We start from the raw sequence: 11,077 nt of genomic DNA, 5'->3' as shown, positions 1-11,077 counted from the left end.
TATGTTACTTCATAGCTTTATACTTCTATCATAGCACTTGTTACATTATATTATAATTGACAATTTATTCATCTCTTCCTCTAAGAAGTCTGTGAGCTTCTCTGCATCAGGAGTAGAGTGCCTTATTTAGACTTTTCTCCTCATTGTCTAGCACAATACAGAGCACATAGCAAATATTACTGAGTGAATAAATAAATGGATGTATGAATAAATGAGTGATATAAAAGTTTTGTACTAGGGTTGACTGTTAAAGGAGTTATTTTTGATAAATGGGTTTTTTGGTTACTTTTAGATCACTGCCCTGGCGCATATCAATCAAAATGGCCAACATATTTATTCTCAAGCCCAACTGAAAGTGGTATGTAATAATAATAGGTTAAGTGCTCAGTATATGTTTTGTAAAGTTTAAGTACTAATCTTCTATTGAGAACTTCAAGTTTTTTGCTTTTAAATTTAAAAGAAAAGAGAACAATAGCACTTTCTAAATTTAGAGTACTGAGATGCTAATTATGCGTCCACTTGAGCATTACTCAGTACTTCACAATATGGGAAAGGTAGCTTTGTGATCTTCCAATGTAAAGGGGGAAAACAAGAGCAGTAGTTACTTGTGGACCATGTCTATGGCAGAAGAATCTTTGAACGTGTTTCTAGTATCTAGAACAATACCTAGAAGTGAATGAATAAATAGATGAACAACTCATCCTCTCAAGTTTAATTCATTATCAGCAAAATGACTCTGAGATAATAGCTGAAAAAAAAAAGAAAAGATAAACCCATTTCCAAAAATAATATCTATATCTGATGAGGATGCTATTATGGTTTATGAAGAGAATTCTCATTTCCCAAAGGATTTCTTCTAAAACTGTCTATTCAAAAAAGTAGATATTTTATAACCAAATGGACTTGGGCCTCTGCACAAATGGGCAATCAGATCGTTTTGTAGAATATCTGTGGAATCTAATGCTTTAGCTCCGGCCAACCTATTCAAGCCATGATTCAATACCCTGAATTCCAATCAAGTTTGTAAAATGAGGTCAGATTGAAAATCTCTGTCAGAGTTAAATTGCTTCTCAGAAGGTCCTTCTGTGTAATCAGCAGACTAGGACCAGGGCACACAGGGCAAGAGAAGGAGAAAAGCCTCCCACAAAAGAAAACGTGGTACAGTTATGCATAAGTTATAATGCTTTAATGATATTTTATAATTAAACATTTGGCCAAATATTTGATAAGACATCAAATATAATTATGAAAAGGAGATACATCAGAAAAGAAACCATTAAAGATGCCTAAATAAGACTTGTTGAATTACTTATTTCCAGTCTCTGCTTATCTTGCATACAGGGAAAAATAAAAAGCTGAGGGAGTAAAAAAGCAGATGATTAGATTCTAATAGCTCTTCTTACAAGCTTTGTCAATCCGTTTGCAACTGCTGATAATGGCACAAAATATGCATTAGAGTTGTGAGATATTCCACGAAGCTGCCATGATGTCTTTTCTTGGCATCAACCATAAATGCAGAAATCCACAGTCAGATTTGCTAGTGATTTTTCCCCCACTGTAAGTCTCTCATAATCTTTCTTTAGCTTTAGCTAAGTGAAGCATATCTGCCACAGTTGTGTGTTGTTGAAACAATTATCTGAAGAATCTTGGTCTACTGGTAAAAATTTTAATCTCTAATGTTTATAATTTCATTTTTTACTTTTTTATTTTTCAATTACAGTTGACATACAACATCATATAGTTTCAGGTGTAACACCCAGTAATTAGACACAATATAACTGACAAAGTGATCACTCTGATAACTCTGGTACCCAGCTGACACCATACCAGGTATATATTACAATATTGACTATATTCCCTGTACTGTACTTTACACCCCTGTGACTATTCTGTAACTACCAATTTGTACTTCTTGATCTCTTCGCCTTTTTTATCCATCCTCCCAACCCCCCTCCCATCTGAAAAACATCAAATTGTTTTCTGTATTTATGAGTCTGTTTCAGTTCTGCTGATTTGCTTGTTTTGGCTTTTAGATTCCACATATAAATTAAATCATTTGTTTTTCTCTGTCTGACTTATTTCACTCAGCAAAATACTCTCTAGGTCCATTCATGTTGTTGTAGATGGTAAGATTTCATTCTTTGTTAAGGCTGATAGATATTCCCTTTTATTCATGCACCACTTTATTATCCATTCATCTATTGACGAACACTTAGGTTGCTTCCGTATCTTGGCTATTGTAAATAATGCTACAATGAACATATAGATGTATATGTCTTTTTCAATTTAGTATTTTGGGTTTCTTCAGATAAATACCCAGAAGTGGACTTGCTGGGTCCTTCTTTGTCTCTTGTTATATAGCCTTTGTTTTAAAGTCTATTTTGTCTAGTATAAGTATTGCTGTTTTGTCTGGTATAAGTATTGCTGTTCAGCTGTTTTTGTTTGTTTGTTTACATTTTCATGAAATATCTTTTTCTGTCCCTTTACTTTCAGTCTTTGTGTGTGTCTTTTTTTAAAAATATATTTTATTGAATTTTTACAGAGAGGAAGGGAGAGGGATAGAGAGTTAGAAACATCAGTGAGAGAGAAACATCGATCAGCTGCCTCCTGCACACCCCCCACTGGGGATGTGCCCACAACCAAGGTACATGCCCTTGACCAGAATCGAACCTGGGACCCTTGAGTCCGCAGGCCAACACTCTATCCACTGAGCCAAACTGGTTAGGGCTGTGTGTGTCTTTTGATCTGAAATGAGTCTTATGTAGTCAGCAGATGTAAGGGTCTTGTTTTGTTATCTACCCAGCCTGCATATGTCTTTTAGTTGGAGCATTTCATCCATTTGCATTTAAAGTAATTATTGATAAATATGTGTTATTGCCATTTTGTTATTCATATTTTAGTTCCTTTTTTCCCTTCTTCTTATAGAAGACCCTTTAACATTTCTTATAATATTGGTTTGATGGTGATGAACTCCTTTAGCTTTTTCTTGTCCAAAAAGAAATGCACTTTACATGTCTTTTCAGTCTGAAGATAGCTTTGCTGGGTAGAGTAATCTTAGTTGTAGTTCCTTGCTTTTCATCACTTCGAATATTTCTTGTCAATCCTTTGTAGCCTGCAGAGTTTCTGTTGAGAAATCAGTTCACAGTCTGATGAAGTTGAGCCTTGACTTTTGTTGGCATGTCAGTGGGAAGGATTTCCATCCAGTCCAATTGGCTGTGACCACTGTGGAGGATCAGTTGTGCAGGGGTCCACCCCATGGAGTAGGACTTACTTCAGTGGGGTTCTGGCACTCATTGAGTTCACCCCTTGAGTGTGTCTCTTGTGGAGTGGTTGGTGGTGCTTCAACATAGTCTGAAGCTGTCGACTGGGTGCACTATCTCTGGGGCCTCCTGGAAGGTACAGGCCAAGGTTAGCCACCACCTGTGCCCTGCCTGAGGCCACCTGGCATTAGCTACAAAGTGATTTGTAGATGGTTGCTTCTTGTGCTGGGCTTAGCGGTACCCAGGAGATGCCAAGCTGAGAACAAAGGCTGGCTTCCCCAGGACACTTAGCAAGGGGTATGCAGAATGCTGAGGCCAGATGCTGCTTGTTTGAGAGATTTTAGGAAAGTCTGAAGCATGAGCCAAGATAGGCTGTTTGTATGGAAAAGCCACTGGAAATGTCTTGGATTGGGCCTATAGCTGGGGTGGTGCAGAGTTTCAGGGAATCACCAGAGTGGGGCGAACAGTGTTAGCCTGGTTGATGGACACTCAGATTTGGCACCCATCTGCTGGGGGAGGGCTCAGAAAAAGAATAATGGCTTCTGCCAGCACTTCCGTCAGGGAGAAAGCTGCTACTCTAGCTCTCACCCCAATGCCAGACAACTCAGTTCTTCCCCATATGAGCCTGGTGCCCCAGGGCTGGAACTCACAGTGAGTGATTCCAAGTAAATCCGTGCACAGGCACTTTAAGATAAATGCAGCCCTTGGTCTCACTCAGCCATAATTTCCCCTGGTTTTTACAGCCAGAAGCGATATGGTGACTTCTCTTCCTGACACTGAACCCCTGGGCTGGGGAGCCTGGTGTGAGGCTGGGACTCCTTGTTCCTTAGGGAGAACTTCTGCCTTTAGTATATTATATTATAATGATGTGTTTATGTGTTTGCTGTCTTGCAAAGTCCTTGAGAATAGGGAGTGTGCCATGCATTTGTCCAGCATAGTACCAAGCACACAGTAAGGGCTTAAAAAATGTCAGATGAATGAGTATCACTGAAATTATTTATTGATTAGCTAATTATAGGCAGGAGAAAGGAGGCAAGTGAATTTAAAGGAGTTTTTATCTTGAGTTGTTAAGAAAGTTTGGTAAAGAACAGATTTCTTTGCTGAGCCTGGAGGAGGAACAGCAGACAGGGCAGAGATGAGATGAGATGTACATAATGCACAGGCAGTGATGATAAGAGCCGAAGGCACTGGAAGCTTCAGGGCTGCTCCTCCTGGTTGGGGTGCTTTTGATGTGTGCCTGCTTTGATCCCTGCTGAGTCGCTGCGGCCCAGGATGTTCTGGAATGAAGAAAAACTACTTACTGTTTCCTGTTCCCAAGATTCAGGTGTGTTAGAGAAGAAGAACTTGGGGGAAGAGGTTGGCTTTTCTGATGGCAAAATAAAATCATTTCCCAAATATAAAAAGTGCCTCCAGCATGTGAGAGCGGAGGCAGAAGAACAGGATGCAGAGAGAGACCCTGCAGCGTGCAGGAGAGAAAAGCAGAATGCAAAGTAAAAGCAGAGAGAAGAGAAATCACAAAGTGCAGGAAGGCAGCAGCCATGGGTGCGGTCAGCAGAGCTGTACTGGGAACGGCAGCAATGAGACACTAGGCCATATGTGGAGGGATTTTGTCAGCCTCTTGGACAACACATGGGAACATAGGTAGTGACATTCATGCATCTTCACACTAGGAAAAAGACAACACTGTTGACAGGTCACGACTGGGAAAAAGAGACACAGAAACACACTGCCCTTCCTCTCTGGATGGAAGGCCAAGAGGAACTCCCATTGGTGTAGTTTATTTTTAGAAGCATAAAATCTGTCATGGATCTGTCCAAGTTAAATCATCCTTTCTAAAGTGACCTGAAATGTGGACTCAGCTTTTTCCCAAAACTGCTTTTTGAAACAAAGCTTCCGTTTTGGGAATTTTCTAAGTGTGTGAAATAGTCAGATCCTATTAACCATCTCAGGCTATATATATATACGAGGGAAAGTGAACTATTATTAGTTGGGGCACATTATATGCAGACTCTGTGCTTAGGCACTTTATACATGTTATCAAATTTGAGCTCTCAAAGTTGCCATGAATTAAGTATTATCCCCATTTTATAAATAAGAAAACTGCATCTCAGAGAGGTTAAGCAAATTTTTTTAATGTCACAGAGCTAATAAGTAACGAAGACTCAATTAGAATCCAGTTCTGCATGATTCTGGTATCCATGTTCATTCCATATATATTGTGCATCCTATACATTATGTTTAATATTTTGATTACAAATGTGGATATGATAGTTGATATTAGCTCAATGGTTTAAAAATTCCTTATGGGGATCTGTACCTGTGAATTCACCCTTAAAATTTTGTTTACTAGTATTGCATACTTGACATTATACTAGTAACGCCATAAATATTCAGTAGATCCAAATCCCTTTTTAAAGTTGAATTTATTGGAGTGACATTGGTTAATAAAATTATATAGGTTTCAGGTGTACAATTCTATAATATGTCATCTGTATATTGTATTCTGTGTTCATTACTCAAAGTCAAGTCTCCTTCGATTCAAAACCCCTTTAAGAAGGAACCTGGACACTAAAAAGAGCTGCATCAAACGAGGCCTGCAGATGGCAGTGCTGCCCAGGAGTCACTGGAATCTAACTTCAGTTTTCTTACAAAATAAATATACAGGGTCACTTTAGGAATTATACAACACTGATTCCAAAAGTTAATTTTCAACCAACATTTGAGTGATTTTTGAATTGTGTAATAATTCCTTCCAATTTATGGTGTGATGTTAAAATTTAATTTTCAACTTAATGAACAATGAGTTTGTAATGCTTAATAGCATTCCAGCCTAGCAACAGGCAGACAACAAATCTGGATGGAGAGGACACATGACTATCAAGCTGGGGAAGAGAAAGAGATGTGGACTCTTTCCTTGAGCATAAGGTATTGCCTGACAAATCAGATCACTTAAGTCAGGAGATGGATTGGGGATGCTAAAATCCAAGTAGTCTTTAGAATTTCCAAGTTGTAAATCAGAAAGCTGATGAAAACCCACAAATACTGAAGTCTGACACATTGTACATAATGAACAAAAATGCAGGTCTTTTCACTGTATTTTAGCTTTATTATACATTTTTAAGAAAAATTGTTGCTAATCTCTAATCCTAGCTAATCACACACACTTTGGAAGACAAAACAAGAGCTACTTTTTCTTGGGTCTTTAAGAGGCATACAGTTCTGGAGACAGAATATGCCAAGATTTTCATATGATTTGATTGTATGTGATTGATAAAATTATAGGTGATTTAAATGTTCACTTCCAAGTCATCTATAATAAATAGACTTCACTTTTAATAAAGGTAAGTCAATAAATGCTAAAGTAAAAAGTAATACAAAACATCCATACTCATAAGCCCTATCGCTCTCATATTAACACAACCCCCCCCCCCCCTTTTTTTTTTTTTGTTCTTTTTAATACCAGGGATCTCTTTTGGTGGTGTTCTGCATAGATCCCGACTCAGTGCTGAGTAATACATTGTCCTGGCTATCACTAATAATGGCTGCATTCCTCTTTAGGAAATGTGCTTGGCCGAAGGGAGTTGCCTCATCCAAGGTTACACCTCCTCCCTAGAATTCACCCATGATCATTGATGGTTTATGTGAAGTATTGAGACCCAGCCCTTCCCTCAATTTGAGACAATCCTGAGGGGCTATCTAGCTCTAGTCCCCTAAGGGATCAGCTGTGGCCTTTGCTGCCATTGCATTGCTAGTCAACCTTTTGTTTTGCCCCATCCCAACTTCGTCTCTTTCCTGTATTGTTCCCAAGTGTACTTCCCACTAACCTCAAACACATATATACAGTATTTGTCTCAATACTATCGGGAGCATAACCTAAGACAGAACTAAGACTAGTCCAAAAATAATTCTTACTTTTGTTCCTCTGTATAAAATGTTTTTTCTCCGGATGCATTTAAGGTTTTTTGTTTTTTTTTCTTTTTCACTTGTTTTTAGCAACTTGATTATATTTGCCTTGGTGAGGTTTTATGGCTCTTTTGCTGGAAGGTTACTTGAGCTTCTATGGGGTTTATGGTCTTTATTACATTTAGAAAAAATTCAGCCATTATTTCTGGCCAATAATTTTTGTCTTCCCTTTTTCTTCTCTCACCTGTAGGCTCCTATTGAACACATCACTCAGTTTCATATTTTTACATAGTTAACTGAAGGCCTAGTTTTTGTGTGTGTGTGTTTTCTTCCCCCTTTTGTTTCCTTTTTACTTTATTTTGGGTAGTTCTATTGCTGTTTTCAAGTTCACAGATATTTTCTTCTGCTGTTGGTTGATGTTCTCCAAATTTCATTTCACATATTTTTAATCTCTAGAATTTCTATTTACATCTTTTTTTATATCTTTCATTTCTATCACTATAGTCATGATTTTCTTTATATCCTGGAATATATTTACAATAAACTAGAGGCCCAATGCATGAAATTCATGCAAGAGTAGGCCTTCCTTCCCCCAGCTGCTGGCACTGGCTTCCCTCTGGCACCCAGGACCTGGGCTTCCCTCACAGCCCCGGCTTCGTCTGGAAGGTCATCTGGTCTAATTAGCATATTACACTTTTATTATTATAGATATTAAAAATCCTGGTCATGGGTTATATATATATTTTTTTTTTCTTTGTATGTCTGGTAAATTTTGGTTGGATATTGAACAGTTTCTTACATTGTTGAATGCTGGCTCTTGTATTTCTTTCAAGTATTAGACTTTGTTCTGGCACACAGGAAGTTATAATATGAACATTTTGAGGCTTGTTTTTTAATATTTACCAGGCTGAATCCATAGCAGTTTGTACACTTGGAGTGGGGCTAATTTGGCCCCACTACAAGAGTACAACTCAACTCTTCTGAAGATGCTACCCAATGCCTCAGCTATTAGCTCTCTCAGTTCTGACTGGTGGAAACATGAGCGATTTCCAGCTTTGTGAGGTCCAGCAATTGTTTTGTTTTCTGCTTTCCAGTTATTCTTTCCTTGGCCTTGCTGATTAGTACTCAACGGACTTCCTTCACCCTGCCCTATCCCAATTAGTACTCAACAGAAATCTCTAGATTATACTGCAGACCTCTGGGGCTTTTTTTGTTGTTGATTTGCAGTTCCCTCAGTGATTCGGAACTCTGATCTCTATCTAGCTCTTTAATGAAGTCAGACCCTGGGCTTTATATTTGTTTTTCTTCCCTGCACTGTGGCCTGGCAATTGCCTCCAGGCAGTAATCTCGGGGCAGTCACTAGGCTCACTACTTTGATTGTAGTCTAATGTCTAAAAACAGTTGTTTCATGTACACTGGTTTTCCAGTTGCTTAAGGACGAAAAGGAAATTCAGAAATCAGCTGATATATTTGAGGCTAGGTTTTGATACAAAAATTGTTTTTATAATGAGCAAGAGTCAACACTACTTAAACTTCTGTTATACATTCAGTGTTTCTTCAGTACACATTGTGAGGTTTTCAGGGAAAGAAAAAAAAAGCTATTTTGTACATTTTTTTCAAGTCTTAGAAAATGAAATTTTTAAAAAAAATATGTATATACTAGAGGCCCAGTGCACGAATGTGTGTACATTGAAAGGAAATTAATTAGAAAAAATATTTTAATATCACTATTCGCCCTTTCTCTATAATATAAATGTCAACCAAATTCACTATCAACAATGACAGATTGAAACACATGCATGCGATTGGACCCAGCGAGAGCTTTATATGTATCATGCATGCACAAGTCAACTAGTCTTTTATAGATATAGAACAAACTTTCTTAATTAGACCTGCTTTCTGATTTAGCTAAACTTTTTCCAGCCCAGTAAAGCACCCCAACTTCTCTTTCAGGTAATTGTCAGCAGCACAGCAGTAAATGTCAACACGAAGCACATTATAATTGTAGATCACACAGGGAGAACAAAGAGTAAAATATTTAACTGCAGCGTTTAAATATATTCTGCGCAGTGAGAAAACCTGAAGTCATTTTCAAGGTCCACCATTTCTTACTTCTTTTCAGTCGGGTCAAGTTTCTAAGCTTTCTAAATCTCCGTTTTCTGGCTAATGAAAAGAAAATAGGATTCCACTGAGTATCCTACCTACCTACTCCAGGACTTCTGTGAGGATCAAATGAGATGAGGCATGGGAAAATGCTTCACAGACATTTGGTTAAAGTGTAAAATGTTTTCACCTGGGTATAAAGCAAGCCGAGTTCCTGGGCTGAAGAAACTGCAAGGAGGCTAGTCGTTGCTAGGGAGAGCAAGCTGGGCATTGGTATGTGATGTCATTCCCGGATGGACACTTAGCATATTAGCCTTTTATATATATATGTATTTTATTGATTTCAGAGGAAGGGAAAGGGAGAAATAGAAACATCAATGATGAGAGAATCATAGATTGGCTGCCACAATGGGGATTGAGCCCACAACTCTGGCATGTGCCCTGACTGGAAATCAAACCATGACCTCCTGGTTCATAGTCTACACTCAACCACTGAGACATGCTGATAGGGTAGAAAACAAAATTTTTAATTAATAGAAAAGATTCTTAGTTGGTGTGCCTTATCACATTTATAACTGTTTATTTAGAGAAATGACATTTTGTTTCATTTGATTTTAAGTTTAATATTAAACTAACAATCCTTCATTTCTCTCATGAAATGAAATGCTTCATTTCAACAATAAGACTACATACATATACAAGCACACACACACACACACACACACACACACTAAGTGGTATTGAATGTCAATAGAAAATTTTCAAATCTGTTCCCCAGCCGTGCCTCAGTTAGAGTTCTCTGTAAACTGACAAGAGATCAAGGATGGGGTCAAGGATGGGTAACCAGGCATAACACCAAGTTTCCTACTTCCTGACATATGTGCGTCAAGGCCCTGATTAGACCCTTGTAACTGTGATCAAGGACGTTTATGGTTTCTGTGAATAAAAGCTTGCCTAGCACCAAGGTCAGGGCGGCTGCAGGAGGAGAGCTCCCTGTGTGGAGACGCCTGTGGCAGTCGCTGGCCAGCTCAATAAGTCCTCGCTTGCTGCTTAAGACCTAACTGGAGTCGGTGGTCTTACTCTCGCGAATGTTGGCCCATAACAAAAGCAATTGAGAGCATTATGTTTTTGCAAGACCTCACCTAGTGCTTTGATTCTAGGTGGTCTTAATAATAACTGCTAACATTTATAGGGTGCTTATTCTACACTAGATACTCTGCTAAACGCTAAATACTTCACATGCATTATTCTATTTAATCCTCACAACAATCCTAAAAGGTACAATATCTTACAGATAAGAAAAAACTGGGACTTAGAAAGTAACTTGTCTGAGGTTACATAGTAATTGCACAATAGGATTCCAAACTGACTTCAGAGCTCACATTATTAAAGTGTTACATCATATTTATTTTGTAATCTCAAGACTAATGCAGATGAAAGTTTACTGTGTCTTTAGAATATTTATTTAATATCAATCAATAAATACAAAGGCAAAAATTGTTACAAAACCCATAATTTTTATCTCAATATGCAACATAATTCACATTACACACCTTTAAACAGAAAAACTTTTAGCACACGAACACCTTGGAAAGAATTATAATCTGATCCAATACTTTTCATAACTATTCTGGGCAAAATATATTTATTATTTTCTGTCCAAATTTTTAATAAAAAGACAGTAACTTCAAATAGAACATTATCATTTTATAGTACATTACATTGAGAAATCAAAAACAGTCATTGAATAAGTGTTTACTACATCCCAGGCATTATGTATATCTTTACACTTAAGAAATGGATATTAAACA

This window comes from Myotis nattereri (assembly GCF_964212035.1).
Source record: "Myotis nattereri genome assembly, chromosome: 3".
NCBI classification, from domain to species: domain Eukaryota; kingdom Metazoa; phylum Chordata; class Mammalia; order Chiroptera; family Vespertilionidae; genus Myotis; species Myotis nattereri.
The sequence above is the reverse complement of the archived record's forward strand: the minus strand, read 5'-3'. Positions refer to the sequence as shown.